General features: G+C 53.2%; 1 long non-coding RNA gene across 1 annotated transcript; it reads left to right on the top strand.

Annotated features, from left to right (window-relative positions):
* On the top strand, positions 1–27,974 carry LOC122420429. Its single transcript, XR_006263286.1, has 3 exons — positions 1–182; positions 9,780–9,889; positions 27,486–27,974. It is a non-coding gene; the product is annotated as an uncharacterized LOC122420429 (long non-coding RNA).

Below are 27,974 nucleotides of genomic sequence, written 5' to 3'. Positions count from 1 at the left end.
ACACACCAAGCACTTTGCAACTCTGGACATTTTGCCTGCTCTCCCTGGCCTGACGTTCTTTCCTGAGCCTATTGAATCACCAGCTGGACCTCAACCTCACCATCTCCTAGAAGCCACCCTTGCCTGCCCAAGTAAACCAGCCTTGTCCTCTGGTTTTCTCTGGTGGCTTCGTTCCATTGCAGGTGTGTTGGGTCAAGCATTTCACTTGTCCTGTCTGCTGCCATACCTTGGTATTCAGATGGCATCGTGCCTATAACAAATGCTTAATAAATACTTGAGGAAGGATGGATAGATGGACAGACAGAAGATGGATGGGCATTTATCCTGTGTGGAACAGAGAGACCAGCTGGGATTTGGGATCAGCAAGCTGCTTTTCTCGAGGCCCAGTGCAGGGAAAGAATGCAGGGGGAGAAGGAGCAGAGGCGTGGGCCCTCCCAACCCCGAGCCCTGAGCCCCGGAGTCCCCAGGGGCCCGGGCAGAGGCCTGCAGGGCTGGCCAGCAGCCCTGGGACCTGCGTGAGAACCCTGCTCCATTTGAGGTCCTTTGGCTCCTCTGAGGGGCAGCCGGCTCTGGGAAGAGGCAAAGGAGGCACATCCCCTAAGGTTTCAGAGAAAGCAGGGCACCCCCTCCCACTCATGCCTTCTGCGTGCCCTGAGAGGCTCTGGGGCTCACTTCTCTGAGTGAGCTCCTGGGAGACCCCACGTGGCTGTGGCCACAGCTCGTGTACAGAGGGGCTTGGGGGATGTGTCCAGCTCTGAGGAAAGGGAGTGTTGGGTTCCCTGTGTCTGGCCTGCTAAGGAGCACCCTTCATCCAGCCCCTCACTCATACTCTCGCACATCAGCCTGAGACCCCGGGCTTGACCCCCACTCCTGCCTCCCAACCTGGCTCAGGCAGGGAGGACTGAGGTTGGCGCGGGCCTTGGTTCAGCAGTGTGAGTGTCACACAGGGGAGCTTGTGTGACAAGTGTGGAGGGATGATGGCCCATTTGGGAGGGGGCCCAGGTGGCCCCCGGGCTCCTGCCTGGAGCTGCTGCTTCTTGGCCTAGAGGGGCTGCTCTCAGGAGGGACTCCAGGTGGTGGGGACAGGTCGAGCACCCCACTTTGGAAGGCAATGTACTGCTCCCCATCAGGCAAGCGCCAGCCCCCACTCCCCATCCCTAACGGCCTCCAAAGCTGCAGGAAAAGCCTGCTCTGGTCTGTGTTTATTTTTGGAGTTTTAACTGGTTGGACAAGGAAGTGAGCCTTGTTAAAAGGGATTTATCTGTGGGTCACAGTGAGTTTGAGGGGCTTAGGAGGAAAGAAAGGGAAGGGCTTTCCCCCTTCATCTTCCCCAGAGCGGGGCCCCTTGCTCACAAAGACTCAGGCCCCAGGGCCGGGGGCCTCAATGCCAGCCCAGCTGGAGGGAGCGCCTTAATAGGGAAGAGCTTAAGTCATTTATGGGAACCAGAAAGGGGTTTCTTAGTATCAAAAAGAAAGGCCTTCCCGAGCCCAGCAATGGCACGGGCTGGGCAGAGCCATTTCCTGGGCGGCCTTCCTCAGCTGCTCCAGGGGCGTGTGGTCCTTCTGCCCTCTGGCGCCTGAGGCAGTGCGGGTTTCAGGGCCGGGGGCGCACCCAGGACCCGCTCCCCTTCACTCAGCTACCACTGGGATACCAGTCATCGTGGGCTTGATCGGCAGCCCTCCGTGGAGAAGGGGTCAGAGTCGGGCCACCCCTCTGGGTCTGTGCTCTGAGCACGGGCAGGTGTTCCGTGGCTGGGGGCCTGCTGCTTGGGGCACTCTGTCCTCTTTCCCTGAGGCCAAAGGTGGGCCCCCTCTGTCCACCTGCCACACGGGATCCCAGAGGGCTAAGACCCCTCGCGGAGGGAGGAGAGGTCAGAGCGGGGGCCGCCTCCTTGCCAGTGAGTACGTTGCACCTACTTTGTGCCTCCCAGTGGCTCCTCCAAACCCCCCATGCAGCCGGAGTCCCAGGATACCCTTTCACCAGGGCAGAAGGCGTTCATGGAGCCGCCCTGGCCTCTTGGAGAGTTTTATTACTATGGGAAACAGCCAAAGTAGTGAGGAGCAGTGGTGGTAGTGGTGGGGGGGGGTCCCTCATCTCCTGCGAGCAGATAAAATAGAAACAACTAAATAAAACACCCTTGCTGCTCAAGGGAAAAATTCTGCTTGTCAATTATGATTTATGAGCAATTGCCAAACAGGGAGCTGGCCTGCCTGTCTCGAGGCCTGTTTCTGCCTCCCCCCACCCAACTTGGTGGGCCAGGCTGGGGGTGGCTTGGTGCTTCTGGGAGAAGGTGGGTCCTGCGACCGCACTGGCTGTTAACCCCTTGGTGCTCACATGTCCAGCGCCCAGCTGCTAGAGGGAAGGGAGGGGACCCGTGGCCCCACTTTGGCACCGAGGTGGGGAGGGCATATGGACGGCGGCCACTGGCAAGGTGCCCACGCCAGGCTCTGGCTTCGGTCCCAGCGTGAGCTCCGGCCGGCGGCGGGTAAGCTCTCTAGCCCTCTCTGCCCTATATAGTCCCTGGCAGAGCTGCCCCCGGTCCTCCCAGGCGCCCTGTGGAGGGGCACCAGTTTGTCCTCGCCTGCGACTGCTCAGGCCAGATGGTGGGTATTTCCAGGCCACAAAGTCCTCTGACCTTTGAACAGTTGCCGCCGAATTTCAATAATGAAAGGACCTCTTTTGAATACGTACAAATGAGACGTTATATTTCCATACATTTTATTTCCAGCCTCATCTGCGAATCTAATATTGACCCGGAGTTATCTGTGATGGGGAAGTTATTAATTCTGACAGATATAAGGGAGAAGCTAATATTCGCCTTTTACAAACACCTAATATTAATCTCGGGCGCTGTAAACGAGAGCCGCACGCCGGCATGGGGGAGATGACACCAGCTCGGAATTTGATAATGAAAAATGGGCAAGTTTAATTTCAGGGAATGGATAAAAACGTTTGCCCGCTGCGAGGTAAGCGGCATGGGAGGCCCCGGCGGGATTCCCAGTGGACAGAGCAGAGGCCTGGGAAGTGACCCGCCTGCCCACAGGCCCGGGAGCCCGGGATCTGGAGCATCGCCGGCCGGGGGTGGGCCCTGGCCTCCCAGGTGTCAGAGAGAAGCCAGTCTGGAGCCGCAGCCTCTATGGCCCCTGCCCTGAAGGGGCAGCATCTGGACAAGCCTCTGCTGCCTCACCCTCTGAAGGTCCCAACGTCCCTGTGGCTGTTGCCTGACCAGGGGTTCGTTCTTACACCCCTGGCAGACTCGAGAGGTGGGGACTGGAACAGAGGAGAAGCCAGAGTGCTCTCTAACCTGGGGAGCCCCGGCTCCCAGCCCCGTACCCCCCCACCCCTAATGCACCCTTTGCCCTCAGGCCTGCCCGCTCTGCTGTGCCCTCACTGCACCCCCAGCGTCCCCTCCGTTTGGGGCCGGGCTCAGCTCACATCTTTCCTGTGCTTTCCGTGGCCCTGCCTGCTCTGTACCCCCAAGCCTGCTCCTCGACCTCCTCCTGCAGATCTCAGCCTGGAGCCCGCCCTGAGGGCGGCACGCCTGACACCTCGCACAGTCAGGCCCCCTTTGGTAGGCTCCTGTACTGTTAAGGGGGTCTTCCCTGGTAGCCCAGCTGGTAAAGAATCCACCTGCAATGCTGGAGAGCCTGGTTTGATTCCTGGGTTGGGAAGATCCGCTGGAGAATGGATAGGCTACCCACTCCAGTATTCTTGGGCTTCCCTGGTGTCTTAGCTGGTAAAGAATCCACCTGCAGTGCAGGAGACCTGGGTTCGATCCCTGGGTTGGAAAGATCCCCTGGAGAAGGGAATGGTTACCACTCCAGTATTCTGGCCTGGAGAATCCCATGGACTGTATAGACCGTGGGGTTGCAAAGAGTAGGACACAACTGAGTGACTTTCACTTTCATGCTGTTAAGAGTTGAATTCCCCCCTTTCTGATTCCTATGTCGGAGTCCTAACCCCTACTACCCCAGAATATGACCTCATTTGGAAATAAGGTCATTGCAGAGCATTTAGTTACTATAAGGTCACACTGGAGCAGGTGAGCCACTGACCCAGTATGACTGGTGTCCTTATAAAAAGGACTTGGGGAGAATGCCAGTGACATGAGGACAGACATTCAGCTGGTGTCTCCATGAGCTAAGGGACACCAGAGATAACCAGTAAACCTCCAGGAGCTAGGGGAGAGGCTGGCACAGAGCCTCTACAGGGCCCTCAGGAGGAACCAGCCCACTGTCACCTTGACCCTGGGACTCGTGGCTCTCAGAGCTGGGGAGAACATGTGTATGAGCTTTCTTATGTGGAGCTTTCTTATGGCAGATGGCAAACTAAACACACGTACGTCTCCTTTGTGGCTTTGTCACCACACACCATTTTACAGGGAGGTGTGACTCTCCAGCGAGCTCCACAGTGGGGAGAGATGATTCTGTCCCCCGCTGAGCACCCTGATGGATTCTCTGCACTGGGCATGTTGCCCAGCACGTTGTAGGTGCCCGAAGAGTAACTGTTGGCTAGATGACTACGTTCATGTCGTCTCTGCCGGAAATATAGCCATCAGCTTTCATTGGATTATTCCAATTTGCCCCAGATAGTGCCAGAGTTGTGTGGGTACACGGGATATACCGTAACAACTACCTCAAGCTGACCCAATGGCATGTTCTTTTAATTTCCGCAGGCCTTGTGGGTGCTGGGAGTCTGGGGAGGTGGGAGCTATGTCGGGGGTCAAGGTGGAGCCTGAGCGCGGCCCTCAGCTTGGGCAGAGGGGGAGGCCGTGGAAGGCCCGGGGACAGCTGGAAGGTGCAGGTCCCTGCTGGGATGTGCAGGCCGTAGCAGTGGGCTCCTCCTCCATCCATCCGCTGTGGACCTTTGGGACGGCAACTGGCACCCTGGTCACTGCGAAGGGCCAGCCACCCCTTCACACACACTGGCTGTCGCGTGAGCAGCTGTCCTCAGTTGCACTGCAGCGGGTCACGGAGGGCTCTTCCTTTGTTCCTGAAGCACCGCCGTCATCTCTGTCATCTGTTGCAGCTGATCCCGGGTTCTGGTACCTTATACACTATTCCGGGTGGAACTTAAGTCTGGGGCAGACGTGGGCCTTCAGATCTCCAGCTGCGGATCTGGGAAGGACCTCAGTTATCACTGAGCCTCCCCTCTGCAAGATCGGCAAGTGAGGAAACAGAGAGGCAGAGCAACCTATCCAGAGCCACACAGCCGGGCAGGGTCAGAACAGGAGGAGGGCCCAACCCTTACTCCAGGGTTTAGACACTCACGCTTCAGGAAGAAGGGGCTGGGAAAGAGCGGTGTCAGGAGAACAGCAGAAAAGTTCGAGTGTTTTTCTCTTTTTGTCCTTCATCCCCCTCTGTGAAATCCTGAGTCTTAAGTGCTTTCTTTTCAGAAGCATCTGAGAGAACCCAGGGAGCTAGCTGCTCCTCACTCCCCCTCTGCCCGACACTGTCCTCCTCCGGCCACACCTGCTCGCCCTGCGCCCCACACATGCAGACATGTGAGCGCACACGGCAGTGTACCCACAAAGCATGTACCACACACAGGACGCACATGCGCACACACTCGCGACACCCCTGTGTTCTGAGCAGACCCCGAGGACAAAGGGCCGGGGTCTCTGGCAAGCCCCGGCTGAGTGGCTCCGATAGCACAGGGCGACGGGATCCTGACTGCTCCTCGTGGTTGCGGTTCACAAAGGGCTGTCTGAGAATCCCTAGGCAAGCCGGATGGTCTAGGTGAGTGTGAGGGTGTGACCGTGCACTTGGGAGTGCATGTGTGGGTGTGCCTGCGCACAGCAGGGGGCACGGACGTCCAAGCCGCCGTGGTCTCCTGTGTTGTCTGGTCTGTCCCGGCCGTGTCCGTGCCTGGCCTCCATGCGCATTAGCCATCCCTTCCCGTCTTCTGTGTGGTTGGTGGTAGAGGTGAGTTGGGGGAGGACGGATGTCCTTTGGTGACTTCTCCACACTTGGAGCCGTGTCGCCGCCATTCCCCGGTGTTGGCATTCCTGGCAAGGCTGGACTCCTGGCCAGAGGTTCCCACAGGTCCCACCCAAGACAGCCTGGCCCATCTCGGGCTGGGTCCACCCAAGCCAGCCAGTTTGCCTGTGGGGAGTCGCTATGGCGACGAGTCGCTATGGCCCGATCTGCCCTTCGCCAGCAGAGAGCACTGACCGGCCATCCGGTGGCCTCTCCCCCGACCTTCGTGAGCCAAGGCTGTGTTTATTGTCAGAAAGATGACTAAGAAATCCCCGACATATCGTATCATCAGCATTATGATCAGAGAAACAACACCTACAAAATCTATTATTCATTAAGTGTAACCAATATATAATTTAAAACAGTGGGTTTTGTCAAATAATGTTAGGTCAGCATAATTTTCTGCCTATTACTAATATCTATAACATCTTTGCCTTAGTCAGCTCTATTTAAATATGCAATCATTTACAGCTTTTGAGAATATTTCTGTGCACTCCCAATTTCCAATATTCAACTACGACAAATTTTATGCTGACATCAATAGCAAACTATTAAAGACAGTATTTCATTATTGGTTTTTCATCCCAAAAGTTATTTACAATTATATACTAAGCACTAATATTAAAGGAAACCATTTAAATGAGGTGCTATCTACTTTAACAATATGTCTGTCACAGAATGAGATTGTGTTTAAAGATTTTATCAAGAAATGGTTGTTTGCTGAGGTTATGTTTTGTCCATGAAATATGCATTTCATATCTCTTTCATTTCATTAACATAATTTAATTTGTGCTTTGCATTTTGTGCATAATACATATTTGATTTACAAAACAAATATTTCCATTAGAAAATGAATTTCATGCAGGCAAAAAAGCAGAACCAAATGATGTATTGAAGGAAAATAAGAAGAAATGAAATGCATTTTCTCAGTCTATTAAAAAATCTATGGCATTGACAGAAAGTGCACTTAGTGCTACATTTAAAAAATAGCACATATGTCAATGTATTAACAAATAGAATTGGAAATACAAATATTTCCCTATATCAAGCCAAGAATCTCTTTATTTTAATTGAGTTGATTTAAAAGCCCAACTACAATTTAATTTTTATTTCATGATGTGATGCTGGGGCTGGTACGGTCGGAGCTGTGTGGGGTTGGCGGTTGATGGAAGAAGATAGTTGACCTTAAAAATGGCTTTTATTGACAATGGAGAGACATGGTTGAATAGGAAGCGAAGGGGAAGCAGGCCTTTCTGTGATCTGGGAGCAGGGTGGGGAGAGTGAGGCTGGCGGGCTTTCGAGCAGCTCCTGGCCCAGGTGCTCCCCTGTTGCCCTGTTCTGGCTTCTCTCTCCTCTGCAACCCACATACCTTGCCCCCACCCAGGCTGTGGGGCTGGTTGGGGTCCTAGGAAATGAGGAACATGAGTGTTTGAGTCTTGGCTGGCCCATACATGAGACAGAGGCTCTGGAGTTAGGGGATCTCGGAGTGGAGCTCCTGCCTTGCAGCCCAGTAAGCCACTGAGGCCCTTCTCACCCAGAAGTGTAGCCAGGGGCATGCACGCCCCCACCAGTGCCCTTACAACATTATTAGAGGCGATGTACTCAGTCAACAGTGTGAATTCAATGACGAAAAGCCTCAGGAAGAGGTCAGGACTCCCAACTCAGGTATCCTCAGCTCCCATTCAGCTCAGTGGAAACTAAGGGGTGCTGATCCTTCAGGAGAGCTGTATGGAGGGGGACCTTCAGGACAGACCGCTGGAGTCCAGTCCCTCAATTGAGGCTCAGAGGTGGCAACATTGCAGTGAGTCTCTATCCAAACTGTCTACACTGGCCCCTGGCCTCTGTTCCTATTCCCTGATCTGAAATCTCTTTTCTGTATCCCACAAATCCATACCCCACTCGTATCCACTGTGGCTGCCATACCTGCAGAATGAGGAAGCAGTCACTGTCCTGACAGCTGCTGGGATGATGAAACAGGGTGGGAGGGACCTCAAGTACAAGACTGAGGTCTCTTTAGAAGGGAACCAAGGGCTAGTCTTGGTATGTGATTGTAGCTTTGTTGAGGAGGGCTGCCTGGGCGTGACCTCCCCTTATGTATGCAGTGGGTGGTGGTGATACTGGGGCTCCAAGTGGGGCTGTAACATACTGTTGCACGGGTTGTCTACTCAACCACAATAGTGATGCCATTTATGTAGAAGAGTATAGGGGAGCCTGCAGGTGTTGGGGCTGAGCCACACCACACCATCAGTGGCATGGGTACACACATACATTTATATTCTGACGTACTCACACATGCTCCACTCGAGCTACTTATGCACACTCACAATACACATGCTCACAATTATGGTCACACTCACCCATATGCCCACATATACATACAGCGCTCACATTCTCTGACACCATCTGGAGACCCTGAAAGACCAGCCTGCTCACCTGAGCCCACCTTGGCCTGTGCCCTCCGTGCTCCCTGTCCCCTCCCACCAGCATGTGGGCTCCTCTGAGCCTGGGCCAGGCCTCCTTGGACAGCCTCCGCTGTGCCAGACAGAGGCCCACACACAGCTGGACACAAGAAGGATGGTACCTTGCATGTGGGAAATGCCCACAGGCCTCTGGGGCTGGGAGGGATGGAAAGGGGGCTTCCTCCAGCCTCTGAATGGGATCTATGGCACCAGACTCAGGGCATGTATGTGCCTGCAAGCCCTGACTGGCCTGGCCTGGTCCCTGCTCCTAACCTTGTTCCAGGACTGCAGTCCCTCAGCCCCTCCGCTGCCTGGGGCCAGAGGGCAATGTCATTAGAAAAATCCTTTTTTGTTTCAATCCCAATGGTTACAAAAAACAGTCATACTAGCAGGTAGGAACCCAGACGAGGAACAGTCATACTAGCAGGGAAGTACCCAGCCAAGGAACCAGAAGGTTGAAGGTCTGCCTAGGACAGGGAGGGGAGGTGAGGAGGCGTGGGGTCAGACCCCAGTGTAGGGGGTCAGGGTGGCGGGAGCTCCTGGTGTCGGTCTTGGCTGACTCCGTCCAGGCGCTCCAGGCCACCCTGATGGCCTAGGCCTCTGAGTCCCCCCAGTCTGAGGCCCCGGCCGCGCTGCCTGGAGGAGTTGGGGACTCAAGGCCCACACATGAGGAAGCCGGGGTCACTGCACCAGGAGGGGCACCTGCAGTGTGTGGAGAGAGGGGGCCTGGGGTTCTCTGGCCCCCAACATTCATCCTCAAAGTGGCCTTCCTTCTAGTGCCTGGTGGGAGTGGTGGAGTCCACTGCTTGAGGGGAGAGAGAAGGAAGGATGAAGCCCTCAGGACCGGCCGGGGGTCCTGGCTCCCTGTGGGGGCCGCGCCAGCATGCACGTGGCTCGTGAGGAGAGGGAAATGTGCTGACACAGGAAATCAGACTTGCTTTCTGACTGGGCTATCGGGGGAAAAAAAAATTCTATGTCTGCGGGAGGACAATCTCATCATATTAGAAGTATGGATTTCTGGCTCGAGCCGAGCCAGAGGCCCCTCTCCCCAGGAGGGAAGGGCAGCATGTGAGGGCCCCGGGCGGCATTCAGCACCCTATCTTCCCATGGCCCCTGAGACCCTGGGGTGCAGGGTCTGGACTGAATCCTCACCTCAGTGCCTGGGCCCAGTGAGCCTATCTCAGAGAGGGTACAAAAGAGCGTGCAGGCCCCAGGCTCCTGGGGCTGTGCTTCCCGCCAGGTCTCGGAAGCCCTCACCTCCTCGGCCAGCCGAGTGTCCATCCCTTGAGGACCTGAGTCCACGCTGTGAAGCCCCCTGCTGACGCTTCACTTCTCTCCCAGGACGCTACTTCTCAGCCCCGTCTGGACCTGGTTCACTCCATACTAGGCTCTGAGAAGATGCCGGCGTGGGACCCTGCCCCTGCCAGTGCTGAAGAGAATTTATCCTTGAGGTATTTTAACACACAGTCCTATTTAAATCCAACTTCCTTTTTATACATTCAATTTGTGTGTAGCTCACATACGTGCATAATTTAAAACATGAGATGGCTCATAGTGAGAAACACTTTTACTTAGAGTGAAAACGAGCGATCTCTGGCCTGCCCCTCCACACCCTCATTCAGGCTCCCCTGCGGCAGCCACTTTCCACTCTTTCAGATGTTCTAACTGTAAGTGTTTTTGTTTGTTGCTGTTTCTCCTTTTTTTTTTTTAAGTAGCATTAATAATTTATGTCCAAATTTCCCGCCAGAACTGCAAACTCCTATGGCAACTGTCAACATACTAGGCTGTTTAACGTTTCCATTTTTTTCCCCTTGAAGACTCCCTTTGCCTGTAGCATTTGGCTCTGCGGGTTGCCCTCTAGAATGGGGCTCAGCTGCTCTGCTGGGGTCTCCCTTCCATAGCAGCCTGGGAATCGACTGTGCCTCTCCTGTTCCTTGTATGTTGTCTTCCTTTCTCTTGGGTTAATCCTTCATGTTGGTGGCACACACCCTCCAGTAACTTTCTGAGAAAGGGTCCCTGGAAAATAGTATTTTTTGAGACTTAGCTGTTTGAAATGTTGTCTGTCCATCCTCCCGCTTGATTGGCCATTTGGCTGAATCTAGAATTCTAGGTGAAAGGCATCTTCCCTCCCAATGTTGAAAGCATTGCCTCATGGTCGTCTTAATAGCAGCATGGCTCTTGAGAAGTCTGAGGCCTTCCCTAGTCCGAGCCTTTCAGCTGTGGCCTGTTCTGTTCTCTGAAAGCTTTCAGATCCTCTCTTTATCCATCCGCACATGGATGGCCTTTGCCTGCATGGAAATGCATGTCTTTCAGTTCCAGATATTTCTCCAGTCGCTTCCACTTCTTTCAAAGTGTTCTACCATGGGTTTTCTTCATCACACCTTTCTGAACTCTTGTCAGGCTTCCATTCCACCACATCCTCTGATCTTATCTCTCCTATTTTCATCTTTTCCCTTTCTGTTCCAGTTCTGAGGGATTTCCTATCTTCGAGCCACTCTACTGGTGTTTTAAAAATTTGCCTTCACAGTTCTAATTTTTAAAAACTCTCTTCCTTCCTTCCTCCCTCCCTGCCTTCTTTCCTTTTTAAGTGAATGTCCTTTTCTCCACCTCTGGTTCCTATTTCTGGTTCCTATTTCTGGTTCCTATTTCCTTTGTACCTCCACTTATATGAGGCATCAAAAGTTGTCAGACTCATAGAAGCAGAGGGCAGAATGGTGGTTGCCAGGGGCTGAGGGGCCAGGAGGAGAATTGGGGAGATGCTGGTCGGGGGACATAGAGTTTCAGATATGCGAGGCAGAAACATTCCAGAACTCTGTAGTTATCTCTCCCGCTCCTGCGTTGCCTCCATCTTTCCCAAGTTCCTCTCCTGGCCTCTCTCTCTCACACTGCAGACTGAGGTGTTGACAGAGGTGAGGTCTCAGGCCCTTACGGGCTCTGTTGGTACTTCTGGGTTCTGCTGAGGTCTGAAGACACCTTCACAGCCTCCACAGAGTGAAGCTGGCCTGGAGAACCATTCTTCCTCCCTGTCCTGAGTCCACCAGGGCCCCGTCCCCGGGAGCACACGTCTCCCACCCCTTCAAAGGGTGGGTCTTTCCTTCCACCTCACACTTCAGCCACCAAGAGCGTGAGTTCACTGGCTGGGATACCAACTCATGAGTCTCGTGAGTCTGGAAGAAGTGTGCATGTGATAAAAGAGGGAGTGGTGGGAGCTGTGACACCCAGACAGCTCATGCTCCATCCAAAGACAAATATATTAAAAGCTTTTAGTATAAATACCCACGTTCACCAGCTGTATGCTGTTTTAAGATACAGTATATTAATAGAAAATTTGAGGTACAATAAGGCCAACAGATCGGGATAAGATTGTCAGTGAAATGATAGTTGATCACAGTTCTCAAGAGAAAAGGGCACATCACACCCCCAGGGCCACAGGGAGAAGCCCCAGGGCCAGCCAGGAGGCAGAGGGCATGAGACGAAAAGTATGGGCAGGAGCCTTTACTGTGGTTTCCACGGGAAGGAATGGGTGAGGCAGGGTAAGCAGGCTTAGGATTGGCTAGTAGGTTGAATCATTTCAGTGGGCTCTGGGATGTAGAGGCTGTCCCTAGTTTCCTGGGCCCTGGCGCTGGGCGATGAGGGCAGGGGCACGGTGGCTCAGAGAGTTAGTGCCAGATGGAGGAGGAGGTTGGGGTGTGGGCTCTGGGTTGGTTATTTGCATAGTTGTTTTCTCATCTAGGGATGGTAGATGTGGTCCAGGAAGGAGCAGCCCCTCCAAGGTCAGCAAGATCCCAATGTCGAAGCATTGGACGCATAGGAAGTAGAAGACACAGCTATGGCAACCCACTCCAGTACTCTTGCCTGGAGACTCCCAGGGACAGAGGAGCCTGGCAGGCTCAGTCCATGGGGTCGCAAGAGTTGGACACGACTTGGCGTACTAAACCACCAGCACCATGAGGCCAGTGAGGGACCCTGACACTGAGAGAGCACTGACCTGGGCACATTGGGGAGGCCCTCATGGGCTGAGCGGGGAGGAAAACCAGGGCCCAGGAACCTCTGGGCTGGGTGGGGAGAGGAGGCGGCCCAGGAAATCCGAGTGAGGGCTCCCAAGGGGATGGGCTGGAATCCCCTGGGAGATGAGGGGCTTTCTGGGGAGGCCTGTGAACAGCTTGAAGGGTAAATAGAATTTTGAGGCAAGTGAGGGTGTGACAGGCACTCCGGGGCATCGGGGACGGTCAGTCCCAGCTACACAGTGGGATGCTGTGGGCTAGGCCATCGACGATCCAGGCCTGTGGCCAGGAGAAGTTCTTCCCTTTCTATCTGTCTCTCCTTCTCTTCCTCCCCTCCTCCTCATCTGAGGCTGTTAACCAGGGCCCAGGGATGTGTGTTAACTGGCCTCTGAGAAGTACCCAGTGGGCCCCCAGCCCAGCCTGCCCGAGTCCTGGCAGGGAGCCCCTGGGCCCGGGGCTGTAGATCAGGGGCTCCCTCCTGCCTGCTGGGCCTGGCCAGGTGGGGAGGCTGGGTGTTGCCCGCGGGCACTGCCGTTGCAGGTCAGGGTGCCTGCGGGGGCCTTGCTCAGGGGAGGGGTCTCCTCAAGTGCCTCCTGATGGCGGGAAAATAAAAGCCATGATTTAGAGGCAGCCTCCACTCGAAGGGCTTCCTTAGCCGAAGACGCTCAGCTAATGAACCTCAAGCAGATTCATGGCTGTGTGTGAAGTCAACGGGGTCCTCACTCCGCGGAGACGAGCCGCATAAATCTTTGTTTTTAATGTCTAATGATATGTAAAATATTTAAATTTGCAACTCAGAATTATTAAGCTGCCAAGGTTTTTTGCCTATTAAAGTGTATTCTTGCCTGAGAATTTATGGGGTGCCCCGTGCCCGCCGCCAGCCCCTGTTAGGGGACAGGAGGTATAGATTTGTGGTCTCCTACTGTAAAAAACTTCAGGATCGTCTGACCCTGTAAACTGAAAATTCATGTCTCTCGCCCGGGGACAAATGCATTCTTTGTAAAGGCGGCCCATGGCCAGCCTTGGGCTCATGTTAGTTTATTGTCACTGGTTGATAACGTTTAATGGAAAAGATACAAGAGTGCCAAAGAATTTTAATTATTTTTGTGATAAAGTTATATGTTCGGCCTTGAAAAAGTAGAGATAATGCAGGGATTCATTATTATTCCCAGTGTGTTTAAACAGACGACACAGAATGCAAACAAAAGCAGATGAAATTTGAAAAGTATTATCAATATTGCAGATAGCAGATGCCCTTTCGAATCAGAACAAGCATATCTTCTATAGCAACTTTATGGTTGAGTAGTTTATTCATTTCTATTAGAAGGTTGTACGTTTCTAAAATATGTAGATGGTATCTAGAAAAACCAACCAACCAGATGGGTCATTCTGCTTGTTTTCCTAAATTTATTATTTCACTTTTGCAGGCCCGATCTGAGGGGCATTAACATGGGAGTGGAGTCTTATTGTGTCAAATTCTATCTTGTACATGACCTTTGGCGAGCCTGGCGCTGGTGGGGAGAAGAAACAAGAATGAGGTGTCTGGACCATGGCGGAGCTGGTGTTTGGCTTTATCTGGGTGTATTTGTGAAGCTGGAGTCAGGGTCTGCCCGCCCGTCGGTGAATTTTCCACATGCTCTGGGCTCCCTTAGGCACCCAACATAGGAAACCCATCCAGGCGCGAAGCGCAAGTGCCCCTCACCATGAGTGCCCCTCCCCCCGTCCCCCCAAGGTGTTCTGAGGTGACAAAGCTTTATCTGGACTGCATATACATGGACCTGACTGCTTCCCAGGGATGCCGCTTCGCAGGCTCCTTGTTCCTGGGTAGGTGGCTCTGGCTCTTTTGGCTGCGGGGCTTTCTGAGTTCTGCCTGTTGTTTTCTTGGAGGTGAGGAGTAGACCCTGGCTGACTGGTTGGTCCCAAATCCCCACTGACTACCTTTGGGGCCTGGGAAAATCCCGTTTGCCTTCCCACCCTGATTTTCCTTTCTTGTTCTCATGGTCTCAGCGGGGTGGCCCAGAGGTCCAACTTTGCAGCCAGACAGAGCCTTGGGCAAGTGACCCCTCCTTTGTGGCCCTTGTTTTCTCAGCTGTAATGTTGGTTATGGACGCTGTTGAGGTTGTTAGGATTAAATGAGGTGGTGCCTTCGCAGGACGCTCTCAGCTCCTGGTCTTACATTAAGTGCTCAGTAGGAGGGAGCTGGTACTATTACCGTTGTTGTTTTCTTCCACTAATGGCGCCCCGAGGCACAGGAAATGACCCTCCCTGTCCCAGCTGTCTGCCCAGTGGGACTCCTATGGGTCCTTCTTGACCTGGGGTTTCTTTGATGCAGAGCCAGGAGACTCACCACTGTGGCTGGAACTTAGAGCAGAAAGGTAGAGGGCAGGGAGTGTGGAAGGGCTGCCTGCAGCTGGAGGGGCTGGGTCATGGGGAGATCTTGAGGCCAAGCTCAGACTTGGCGGATTGTCAGGCTTGGCTGGTAGCTAAGGATGGGTTCAGACAAGGGATGCCATGAATGAACTGGTGCTTTCAAAGACCTGTACCTGGGTGAATGGCTTCTTAGGAGAAGGAAATGACCCAACAGCAACACTTACAAAAACAAGCTATGTCATAGGCTATGAAAGAAGTCGCCATATATTCCAAGGGATCAGTAAGGTACATGTGATGTGCTTCAGTCACAATGGAATAATATTAGGAATTAAAAGCAAAAGAATGGCTAAAAATTCTTATGTGTTTGGAAGCTAAATAACATGTTTAAAGCAAATAATAAATCAGGAAAACCCTAGAATGGGATGATGTTGAGGATGCTACTTGTCATGTATAAGAGACAGAGAAAGCAGTACATAGAGGGAAACCAATGCCTTTTAAATGTATTTATCAGGAAATGAGAAAGGTTGACAGCAGAAGAGCTAGATTATGCAACAGTAGAGACTGGAAAAAGAGCAAACCCAAAGAAACAAGAAAGAAAGTAGTAGAGACGAGGGCATACACTTTATAAGATAGAGTAGGCCAACCAAGGCATAGACAGGCTCATTGAAAAGATGGCTAAGAGAGGAAGAGACAACAGATGGTACAGGTAGGAGGGTTGAGGGCCCCAGGAGGCCCCAGGTTGTGGGAGTGGGGACCTGCCTTTCCATAGTATTCCTGGGGACTGGTTTGCCTGGGTGTCCTGGTTTATGCCTCCTGTCTCCTCCTAATTATTAATGACTCCTTTCACCTCTAAGTGAGTGCTTTGAAGGATAACTTCTACCTGCATTATCCATCAGGAGTTACACGTGGCTTTTGAGTGCTTAACACAAATAAAGGGAATCTAGAGAGATGATACTAATGAACCCATTTGCAGGCAGCAATGGAGACACTAGTAGCTTAGCTGGTAAAGAATCCACCTGCAATGCAGGAGACCCCAGTTCGATTCCTGGGTCGGGAAGATCCCCTGGAGAAGGGAAGGCTACCCACTCCAGTATTCTGGCCTGGAGAATTTCATGGACTATACAGTCCATGGGGTCACAAAGAGTCAGACACGGCTGAGCAACTTTCACTTTCAATGGAGACATAGACATAGAGAACAGACAGTGAAGGAAGGAGGGGGTGGTAGGAATTGAGAGACTAGCACTGAAACATATATATAACCATGTGTAAAATAGACAGCCAGTGGGAATTTGCTATATGATACAGGAAGCTCAAACCCAGTGCTCTGTGACAACTTAGAGGGGAGGGATGAGGAGGGAGGCAGGAGGGACATTCAAAAGGGAGGGGACATATGTATACCCATGACTGATTCATGTTGATGTATGGCAGAAAACAGCACAATATTGTAAAGCAATTATCCTCCAATTAAAAATAAATACTTTTTTAAAAACAAGTGGCTGGAGGTGTAAATTCACACCAGATCTTGAAGATTTAGTAGGTGAAAAAGAGTGTCAAATAGCTCAGTGTTTTTAAATTTTATTTTTTTAAGATTTTTTTTTGATGTGGACCATTTTTAAAATCTTTATTGAATTTGTTACAATATTGTTTCAGGTTTTTTTTTTTTTAATGTTTTGGTTTTTTGGCTGAGAAGCACGTGGGTTCTTAGCTCCCAAAGATTGAATCCATGCCTCCTGCATTGGAAGGCAATGTCTTAACCACTGGACCACCAGGGAAGTCACTCAATATTTTAAATACTCTTTTGGATATGTTGGATTAAATAAAATACACTATTAAAATTAATTTCACTTGATTCTTTTATGTGGCTTCTAGAAGATCCCCTGGAGGAGGAAATGGCAGCCCACTCCAGTATTCTTGCCTGAAAAATCCCATGGACAGAGGAGCCTGGCAGGCTACAGTCCATGGGGTTGCAAAGAGCTGGACACGACTGAGCACTGAGCACATTAGGCTTCCCTGGTGGCTTAGTTGGTAAAGAGTCTGCCTACAATGAGGAGACCACCTGCAGTAAAGAGACCTGGGTTCAGTCTCTGGGTTGGGAATGATCCTGGAGAAGGAAATGGCAGCCCACCTCTGTATTCTTGCCTGAGAAATCCCGTGGACAGAGGAGCCTGGCAGGCCATAGTCCAACAGTCGGACACAACTTGGTGACTGAGCCACCACCAACCCCCCCAGAGAACTGAAGATCACCTGCGTGGCTTATGTTCTGTTTCCACAGGTGGTGCTGGTCTACACGGTCTCCCAACCATGAGCCGGCTCTGGGCTAGGAGACCAATGAAGCACAAAGGCTTGTTGTTCAAACCCAGACCCAGCACCAGCTTGTCTTGGTCATCACACCATCTTGCTACGAGTCAATCTCCCCTTCTCTAAAATGGGAATGGCATCTGTCTCATTAGATTGGAGGAGGGCTGGTAAATTTAGATAATTCACATAAAGCACTCAGCTCTGTGCAGTTAGCATTCATTAAGTATTAGTTGCCAGTCATAAAAACCAATATAATGACAGTCCTCTGGTGCTGTTTTATTGATTAGCAAGACGGTGCATTGCAGTTCATGCCTTGCCCAAGATCCTGGGACAGCCAAACTGGCCCGTCCATCCAGCCAGACAGCACACACCTGACGCCTGCTGCCTGTGCTCCTGGGCTTGCAGGAGCTGGCCTGGTAGGTGGAGGTGGCTTCTCTGCTTCTAACCAGTCCTCCTTCTTCCAGCTTATCCTTCTCCTGCCCACTCCTCCCTGCCCAGCAGTCTCAGCCCCTGCTGGCCCAACTGAGAGGAAGATTTCTCTTAGCCTCCCCTGCAGACTCAGGGCTTCCCAAGCTGGGACCCTCACATTCCCTCTCTCTGTCTCCCACCTTGGTCCTCCCAGCACTGGGCATATGGCTTGGTCAATCAGCAAAGGTTGGCAGGTAGCTTGACAGATGCTTTCTTGGTTCATCAAACTAACTCTCTAGCTTGAACTAAATGTGATTCTTCTAGACCTGTGGATGGGATGGGTCTCAGCCACAGTTAATCAGCGACATGACATGCAGAAGTACCCTTGGGGGCTCTCGTCTGCGTGTGACTGCTAGAGCTGGTCTCCCCAAAGGGACATATCGACCTGGGGACTTCCCAGGAGGAGTCCCAGGTGCCTCACCTGGTTTCATGGATCACACCATCGTCTCCATTTCAATAAGGCCAGCCGTGCTGTAGATGCCTGTCCTGAGACCCCTCTCCTGCCATTCCTGGGCCAGACTCCCTGAAGATCCACGGCCTGATCTCATGATAATGAGATGAGCACAGACAGGGAGCCACCACGCAGGGCAAGGCCCCGCCATGATTCCCACCTCAGATCCAGGGAATTCCGGATCTGAGGGCCACCCTGCTGACATCCATCTGCTGGCTTCCCACAGGGAAACAGTGGAGTCAGGAGGCATGAAGACAAAGAGCTCATGTTTACACTGCAGTTCTGAGTTGGCAAAGCGCTTTATGTCCTTTTATCTAATTTTCACAAAAGTTCTGCTGAGAAGTTTTACTCTCATTTTACAGCTGAGGAAGCCCGGACAAGGTAGATACCTTGGCCGAGAACTAGCAGCTGGTTCACAGAAGAGCCGGGGCTTGGCAAGGACCTCGCTGGTCCTGGGGATGGAGGTCATCAGATGGGGGCTGGGCCACCTGCTGCCTCAGAGGCCACCCTTGCGGTGTGCCCTCCGGGTGCAGGTATGAGGGAGGGGCACAGGATTTGGGATGCAGTAGAGAGAGTGACAGCATCTTGAGGTCAGGAGTCAGAGAGAATGAGTTCAAATCCTGGCATCCCCTGTGAGCAAGTTTTTCAACTGGGGGTTTTGATTTCCTGCCTAGCATCCCCTCATCTGGCCCCTATGAGTTTAGATGAACCAATGCATGTCCGTGTCCAGGACAGAGGCTGTCACCAGTGAATGGTGAGCCCTCGATGTTGTTGCTGGCCCTGAGATGTGGGGGGAGGTCTGGTTTCCCAGCAGCTCCATACATGGTGCAGTCCTGTCTCTACAGCATCTGGCCGTGACTCAACCCAGGGAGCACCTTTGGAAAGGATGTTGTGCTGCCGAGTTTAGAAGCCTGCTCCGTCAGTTTCAGTCACAGGGTCTTATTGACGGGGTCTGGAGGATGGGAGGAATAAGGGGCATGGGTACCACCAGCCCCAGGGGAACAGGATCTTGCTCTGTTGCTTCTCTCTAGCCCTCCCCTGGGGCCGCCTGCTTCAGCTCTCCCCGCTCTCTGCACCTCCTCCGCCTCGTCTGTGTGCACCAACATGGTTAGCGGGCTTGGTTCTAACTGGCCCTGCATCCGGCCCTGAACCAGCTGCATTCGGAAGGAGCAGGGCCGCCATGGCTGCTCAGACCTGCCATGGATTAGGCTAGGGGGCCACGCTGGCTTGACCAAGCTGGCACACAGAACTGGTTCTCTGAGGAGCTGCCCACCCCGCTGTGTGCCTAGAGGGCTCCACAGCCGCCCATTTCAGAGACCGAAGTGGGCAGTGGCCACCTTCATCGCGATGCCCTCCCCGTGGCCTGAGTCCCCGAGGAAGGAGCCACATTTCCCTGTCTGGCTGCTTCCACCAATCCTGGTTGAAGACCTCCGAGGCTCTCCGCAGGGACCAGCTAGAGGGACTTTTTACAAGTGCCAGCAGGAGTGACTGTGCTTCCGTTTTATAAGCTCTGTTCTTTTTTGAAAATGGAGCTTCATAAAACCATCCCCTTTGGGGAAAGTGGCCTTCACTCTTCTACCATTATGTTCAGTGATAACATTAAAAGGCAAAATTGTGTACACAGGTCCGAGGCAGTTATAATTAGAATAATTGTCCCGTGTTGGAAGTGCCCCTCTTTCTGGGAAGCTCAGGGCAATCTGTGAGCGTTGTCCAATTAATTCTGGAAACAGGCGGCGAGAGAGGTGGGGCTGGGCCTGTCATGCGCAGTTTAGGACTGGGGAGCTGCAGCCCTAAGAGGTTAAGTGACTTGCGTAAGGTCCCACGGTGTCAGGAACTGAATACCGTTCAGCGTGCAGTGGATTGGCGTCCGCACAAAAAGCATTTACTCTGCAGGTGCAGCCCCAAACGACAGGTAAAAAGGCCCAGTTTTCATACAAGTGACAGAAATTTCCCATCAAGTCCCCTAGTCACAGTCCTCCCTCCCCGGATCCCCCGAAGCCAGAGGTAATCTCCCCCTCCCCGTCCCCCATGTCGCTGTTGAACCTCTTTCCACCTGGCCCAGCCTCCTGCAGGGAGGCTTTCTGAAGGCAGTGAAGTGACTGAATAAAAGTTCTTGTAGATAACAAGGCATGGTGATCGAGAGGTAACCAAGCCGGGTAAAATCTTACGGGTTGCAGAGCAAATTAGCTATGAAGGATAACCTCCTTAAAAATACAGTCAGCAGAGGCATAATCATTTGACTAGCTATCTTATAGTGTCGTTTTATGAGCTGGCCTCGGATGAATTACAAATGTCCCAACCCCCTGCAGAGGTAAGCACTGGGAACCCCAGTCTCACATTGGTGATTAGGCTTCAATAGCAGTCCCTGAAACTCAAGTCCAGCTTAACTTTCCTTACGGGGACATGCAGAAGAGAGGATGAGAAAGTCCAATGGGGACAGTTTTGTTGTTCGGTTGCTCAGTCGTGTCGGACTCTACTGCAGCACTCCTGGCTTCCCTGTCCTTCAGTGTCTCCTGGAGTTTGCTCAGACTCATCTCCATTGAGCTGGTGATGCCAACCAACCATCTCATCCTGTGTTGCCCCCTTCTTCTGCCCTCACTCTTTCCCAGCATCAGGGTCTTTCCCAGTGAAGTCAGCTCCTTGCATCAGGTGGCAAGTTTAGGAGATGGTGAAATCGGAATGACAGGTCTCTCCTCACTGGTGTCTGAAGACCATAGCTGAGCCCCAGGTTGGCGCCCATGGGACCCCAGGACTCTGTCCTGAGAACTGAAAGGGAAGGGATCGCTCCAGAGCTGGAGTCCCAGCTTGAGGTCCAGAGTCCGAGGGATGACATGAGGGACTGGTGCCTGTTAACATGATTAGCGCATCATTCCCTCACACCCTCCAAGGACCGTTCTTCTCCCGTGGCTGCGGCTGCCGGTTGGGGTTTTTGGGATATTTGCCCAGGCCTGTGCCAGCACAGGGAGAGAGAGCTTCCAGGAGGGCTGTCAGCGCCCTGCTGCTCAGTGTGGCCTCTGTAAGTCACTGGATGACCATAGGAGCCCCAGGTATCCTGTGATGGTGTGGTAGAGAATCTTTCTGTTACATACACCACACCACACACACACACACACACACACACACACACACACACACGTCCTACTGCAGTTGAGGTCACACTGCTTGGCTCAGGCATTTTCTGGACGCCCCCCAGCAACATCATGAGGCTGACGTAGTTTGCCTTTCACAGGCTCCATTACCTACCATTATCAGCAGCCCCTCATCAATCTCCCCATCTTGAAGAGGGGCTCAGCCCCGCCTCTGGCAGGGCCCAGGACTTGGCCGGCGCTGTCTCCCCAGGAGGAGGCCTTCAGTGCCTGGTGGAGCCCCAGGAACCAGGAGCTTCGGGAAGGGAAGTGGAGCCATTTAAACAGCCCTCAAGGGCCGCCTTCCTATCACGGAGAAATAGGTGGCCAGCTCCTCCCTCCCGCCCTGTGATTATACAATAGATTTAAAGTCTCTGATATCCACAAATCTACATCAAAATATATTCTCTAGCTGTGGGGAACGTCTCAGAATTGTTAACCTTCTCCCCAGGTATTAGAGGTAACACACTGTGAGATTAGATGTATATTTTCTTCAAGATACACCACCCATTGAGGGGTTCATATTTACATCTTTTGTTGATATTTTTTATAGATTAAAAGCGCCTCTTTGCTAGGTGATAATTCTGCTAAGTACTGTAATTTGCTGCCATTAATATTTGTCTGAGTCCTAGTTTGCAAAATATATTTGAAACCACATTGGAAAGTCACATAATTGCTTCTTTGCGAGCTGGGGAAATGAGTAGTTTCTTTACCCAGCCTTTATCCTGTTAACCTTGGAAGGGGGGAGGGTGTTCAGTGGAGTCCTGGGAAGGGCTGAGCACCATTCGCCATGGAATTCCAGCATGGATGGCGGCAAGGATGTGGCCTGGCTGGACCCAGCTCCCTGTGGTTTGGCTCTGCTGTGTGCTGCAGGTCTGACCCTGTGTTCTCTCTGGACCATGGTGGGAGATACATTCCATTGAGAAAGCACTACCTCTGCCTGGGCCCTAGGCCTGGGGGGAGGCTGAGAGCTGCCTAGCCCTCGGGACCCAAGGACTCTTCCTGAGCCTCTCAGTGCCTTATCTGGAGAATGGGGGCATCGCTCTCCCGACCTGACTCTCCCCAGGGAGTGTGCAAAAGGCTCCTGCCCAGCATGAGCCCTGTGCCCACCACATAGTGGCTACTCAACAGACATTTTAGGAGCATGTGAATGACAGAGCTGGTAGTCTCCTGGGAAGCGGGGCATAGCAGGCTGCGTGGGACAGGCAGCACAGGGCTGGGTGAGTGGTGCCAGACCAGACCGGGGACTCTCCTGTGTCAGCAGCGGGGACGGGGAGCCCCAAGACTCGGGACAGGGGAGGGGGGCTGTTCAGACCTTGCCTTTCAGGGGCTCTCTTCCGTGCTCCCTAAGCACACGTGCCCTCTCTCTAAGCCTCCTGCATGGGAAGGGAGGCAGCATGGGCCCTTGATGAACAGGTGGGCATTATGTCTGGGTCTTGGTTGCAGGCTTGGCCATTGGTCAGAGCCTCACCCCTGTTAGAGGCAAGTGCCTGCCGAAGGCTGCTCCACATGGGCTGGGCCTCATGAGTTGTCAGGTTCCATGCCAGGTTCCTCGGAGGCTGGCCTTCCCCCCAGGGCAGTGACCAAGTAGGGCATTTCTAATAAGAAGGGCAGGTTACCTTCTGTTGAGGTGTAATCCTGCTGTTCTCTCATCTCCAACAGCTGCTCCCACGTGGGAGCAAGGGCCTCGTGGAGCACGGCTAAGCCCTGGTCCCCCGGGGCAGCTGGCGGGAGCCTCACGGCCAGGCTCAGTTTACTCTTATGTGAAATGCGGGTAATGAGGCTCCGACCTCGACGGGGGTTCGTTGTGAAAGGAGTGAAGAGGTGGAGGGCGCTTGCGAGGGTGCTTTGCCCTGGCAGCACGTGTTAAAGCTTATGGAGTGTCTTTTCATGCGTGTGTGTCTGTATGTAAGCGAGGATGTGTGTATCTGCGTGCGTAGGTTGTGTCACATACGCCTGTGTGAGTGGGTTTGTGTGTGCGAGCTGCGTGCACTCTGATGGGTGAGTGTGTGCACCTGTGTGTGCGAGCTGCGTGTACTCTGATGGGTGAGTGTGTGCACCTGTGTGTGCGAGCTGCGTGCACTCTGATGGGTGAGTGTGTGCGCCTGTGTGTGTGAGCTGCGTGCACTCTGAGGGTGAGTGTGTGCACCTGTGTGTGTGAGCCGTGTGCACTCTGATGTGTGAGTGTGTGCGCCTGTGTGTGCGAGCTGCGTGCACTCTGATGTGTGAGTGTGTGCGCCTGTGTGTGTGAGCTGCGTGCACTCTGATGGGTGAGTGTGTGCGCCTGTGTGTGCGAGCTGCATGCACTCTGATGGGTGAGTGTGTGCGCCTGTGTGTGCGAGCTGCGTGCACTCTGATGGGTGAGTGTGTGCGCCTGTGTGTGTGAGCTGCGTGCACTCTGATGGGTGAGTGTGTGCACCTGTGTGTGCGAGCTGCATGCACTCTGATGGGTGAGTGTGTGCACCTGTGTGTGCGAGCTGCGTGCACTCTGAGGGTGAGTGTGTGCACATGCGTGAGTGCTGGTCTGTGTGCAGAGGGGTTGCCTGTGTACCCGTGTGTGCTCCCCCAGGCCCCGTTGCTCCCCAGGGTGCACAGCAGGGGACCTCATCTTCCTCTCCCCGATCTCTGCTCCTGCATCGTGTCAGCCTCCTGCCTCCCCCTCCACACCACCCTGTCCTCAGCTCAGTGTCCAGCCTGTACGTGTCCAGCCCTCCCAACCTCTCCAGCCCCGGCCAGGGCCCCCCTCCAGACCGCCCCTCGTTACCGCTCGGGCCCCTGTAATTACGTTCAGGCCTTTACACCTGCCGTTCTCTCTCTCTCAGCTTGGTTGACTCTCGTGCAATGGTCCTAACTGGATGTCACCTCCTCCTGACCCTTCTACTCTCCCAGCCCCAGCCCCTCCTCCCACCCCGCAGTCCCTTCCTCGCTGCCTGCTCACCTCGTGTCCGCCAGTCAGCAGGGGCCCACACTGCTCACTCCCCCTGGCTCCTCAACTCCGGCCCTGGGCTGAGCCCATCGTGGTCCCCGCCATGGTCCTGTCCTCTGTGACCGCCGAGGGCCGCCGACGGCTGTGACTGCTACCTCCATTCCATTGCCACAGCCGGATGGGCTCTGTGGGCCACACCAGACTGACCAACAGGGGCCTCTTCATGCTCCAGAGTAGAGGGGTGGGGGTCTGGAAGCGAGGTGAGTGAGTGAGCAGATTCAATTCACCGACTAGTTCTGGCCTGCTGGACTGCCAGACTCAGGTCTGGTTGAAGGGGGCGGATGGCATGAGGGAGGCCCGTCCAGCCTAGGCTGGTTGTGGGGACAGCCTTTGGACATCTGGCAGGGCCAGGCCCTCCCAGTGGGCAGCACAGTGGCCTGCTGAGATGCTCCCCGGTGCCCCATGCAGCTTGCCACCATCCTTCCTGCAGAAGCAAACTCTGGGAAAGGATCTGGGTGCACGTGGTTGACTTGGGAGGAAGCGCGGGAGGAAGTGGGCAGTGAGGCAGGACAGGGTTGCTGCAGTCAGGGTGTCTGAGGTCGGGTCCTCTGCGGTCATCCTCCTGCAGTCTGCTCCCTTTTGGGCTGAGGCTGCCCCGTGGGGTTCCCCACCCCCTCACTGTGTCTCATGCCATGCAGCTGCTAGCACAATCCTTGGCCACTGAAAGTTCTCAACTCAGGGGTATCGGCACTGGTGGGAGGAAGCCGGGGACACCGCGGAGCAGAGTGTGAAGGGGTATGGGTGGTAGGGTGTTGGTGGCCAAGAAATACCCCTGGCAACACACTGTGCTTAATAAAAGCTCTTTATTGTTATTTCAAATTGAAAGGGCTCTGGAAACTGTCATATCTGACTGCTGTTTTATTCACTGAGGAAAACTGAGGTTGCAATAAGCGGGGTTACCCAGGGTCACATCACAGGCCAGTCCCGCACGCTTGCTGCTGTCCTCCCAGGGTGGCCAGAGGTGTCTGCTGTTTGGCAGGAGTTTGTGGAACACTCTCTGCCCTGGACACCCTGCATATCTTATCCTGTCAAATTCTCATGACACTCTATGAGACAGGAATTACAGGTCCCATTTCACAGATGAGAAAACGGAGGCACAGGAAGGGCAAATGAATGGCCAGAATCACGTGTGCCAGTGAGTGGCAACGCTGAGGTCAGAGCCCCAAATGCAGGCTTTGAACTCCAGTACATGTGGCCTTTAGTGAGCACCAGGAGGCATGCTCTGTGCAAACAGGGAGCTCATCATTTCAGAGACAAAGACATTTGTTGAGGGGAACAAATATTTTGGCCCAAACCAAGCAGCAAAGCTGTTGGGGATGTATAGGTCATGAATTAACACTGCTTCCAGGTGTAGCTCAGCTGGTAAAGAATCCGCCCGCAATGCGGGAGACCTGGGTTCAATCCCTGGGTTGGGAAGATCCCCTGGAGAAGGGAAAGGCTACCCACTCCAGTATTCTGGCCTAGAGAATTCCATGGGGTTGCAAAGAGTCTAACACGACTGAGCGACTTTCACTTTCACCAGGGACGCTGGGGCTCAGAGAAAGCTCAGTGAAGGGCGGGGGGTCACAGCCTCCAGTGGATGGGAACCAGCCTCAGAGGGAGGTTGAAGGAAGCCGCAGGGACTGAGAACGGGGCGAGGTGCTGGGCCCGCCTGCTCTCTGCTGGCCTGTCTGCCTCTCTTGGGGCCCCACAATGGGGAGATACCCCCTCCCTAGCCTAGAGGAAGGCATGTTTGGGCACAGATTTGCTCAGTGGCTTCTGGAGGGGAGAAACAGTCACCTTTCCTTCTTCCAACTCAGACAAGGGGACCTCTGTTAGTATTTCTAACAGAACCATTCAAGTTGGGGGATGGGGGCGGCTTGGGACCCTCTCCACTGCAATGGCTTCCAGGGTCACAGCTGGGTACTTAGGAATTTTAAATCCAGGCCCAAATGGCAGTCAGGGTGGCCAGCATGCCTCCATCCGAGGGTCTAATTCACACCCTGCCTTCCAGGGGCCTGTGCTAAGCTACATGGGAAGTAAGTTGACCGTAGGGGCGGCGTCAGAGACTTGCAGAAGCAGAGCACCACCCCCAGGGGGCAGTCTTGGCCTGCAGGGGGGCAGGACCCCAGGGCCAGGAGCCTCCTCAGGCTGACCCAGATGTTGCTCGGAACAGCTGCAAGCTCCTCACCCATGTCATGTCTAAGCTTGGCTCTGTCCCCTTCGCCCTTCAGTTACTTGTCTGCAACAAGGAGCTTATCCTGTCTGCCCTGCTTGCTGATGCTGGGCCCCCAGACATGGACACCTTAGAATTTCCAAACATTTCTGTCCCCCTTCTGCTGTTGGAGGTTTGAGCTCCCTGAACCGACTGTCTTGTCACCATCTGTCCATTATTTGGCTCCTGCAGCCCAACCTTCATCTTGGGATTCCACCCTGTGCCGATCTTGATATGCACAAACGATATGCACAAGTCCAATAGGCTTCCCTGCTCTGATGCTGGTTGACAACATGCAGCATGTAGGTATTTGAAATTTGTGCCTTTCTTGGCCCTTGCCACCCACAGTAATGTTTTTTCGTTTCTTTCTGCCTAGTGGCTCTTGGGTGGCTCCAGTCCTCTCCTCTAAATGCTGAGTTTTTCAGGTTTATTCCTTGTCTTTCTTCTGCACTCCTCTTTCTCCCTGGGTGATCCTCCCTACTCCCATAGCTTGAAAACTTACCTTGTCAATTAACTAGTGCTGTATCACAAACAAAAGTAACGCAGCGTCAGACAGAAGTGAGCATGTGTTTCTCAGTGAAGCCTCTGTGGTTGGCTGGAGTAGTTCTGCCTCATTCTGGACAACACAGGCATGATCTTCTCATGGCAAAGCCCAAAGCACAAGCCAGCAAGACCACCTGCACACAAATGCCTCAAGTTTCTGCTTCCATTGTATCTGTTACTGCCTGACTGGTGGGCTTTGGGGGGACCCCAAGGTCAGGGGGCCAGGAAGCGTGCCTGACTCATAGTGAGCTGTGGCAAGAAAGTGGATGGATGATTCTATCATGGGACAGTGAGGAACTGGGACCAATAATTTAATCTACCCCAGCACACTGGTGCTGACAACTCCTACATGTGTCTGCAGGCTAGTCTTCTGTTCTGAGATTTAGGCTCACATTCCACACCCTCTGGATGTCTCTGCTTGACTCTCCAGAAGGCTAGAGATGATTATTACTCAGAGCATCTAGACCCTCTCTTTAAAAGTCAGTTTCCTTGTCTGTAAAACGGACAGGTTCATTCAGATGATCTGCAAGTTCTAAGAGTAGGTCTGGGGCTTGAGGTCTCACATTACCTTTGACTTTTTAAAGGATTTGCTTTTCCTCCGGATTTAGGTGATGGAGAGGAACATGGATATGTAGCCAGCCTGAGGGGATGCTAGAACCTTCTGTTGACCCCTTCCAGTCTGTGTGATCGTGGCTCTCATTGAGCTCTCTTGGACCCTGGAAGTCAGCTGGATCATGAAGGACAAGTGGATGTGGACCCGCTGGACTGTGGGCAGAGTGAAGGACCCTCACAGTGACTGCGAACTGATTCTCAGGCCCAAGCTCTGAGTCCAGAGAGGCAAGGCCCGTGTGTGGCCCTCTAGTTCTACTGTTCTTGTGCTGGAGAATTCTTCTGCGGTCATCCTCATGGGGACAGGTGTGCCTCAGGAACCTCACATCTCAGGCAGGCTGCCCTCCGGCCTGAAACAACCTTCCCTGAGTCCTGTGCACCCCAAACAAAAGCTGCATCTGACTCCTCAGCCTTTGTGCACATCTGCATTATTAGCAATGCTAATACCATTCTGCAATGATAAATAATTAAACAATTATGGTCATGAA

The sequence above is a fragment of the Cervus canadensis genome, chromosome 18 (genome assembly GCF_019320065.1).
Source record: "Cervus canadensis isolate Bull #8, Minnesota chromosome 18, ASM1932006v1, whole genome shotgun sequence".
Classification (NCBI taxonomy): domain Eukaryota; kingdom Metazoa; phylum Chordata; class Mammalia; order Artiodactyla; family Cervidae; genus Cervus; species Cervus canadensis.
The sequence above is the reverse complement of the archived record's forward strand: the minus strand, read 5'-3'. Positions and strand labels throughout refer to the sequence as shown.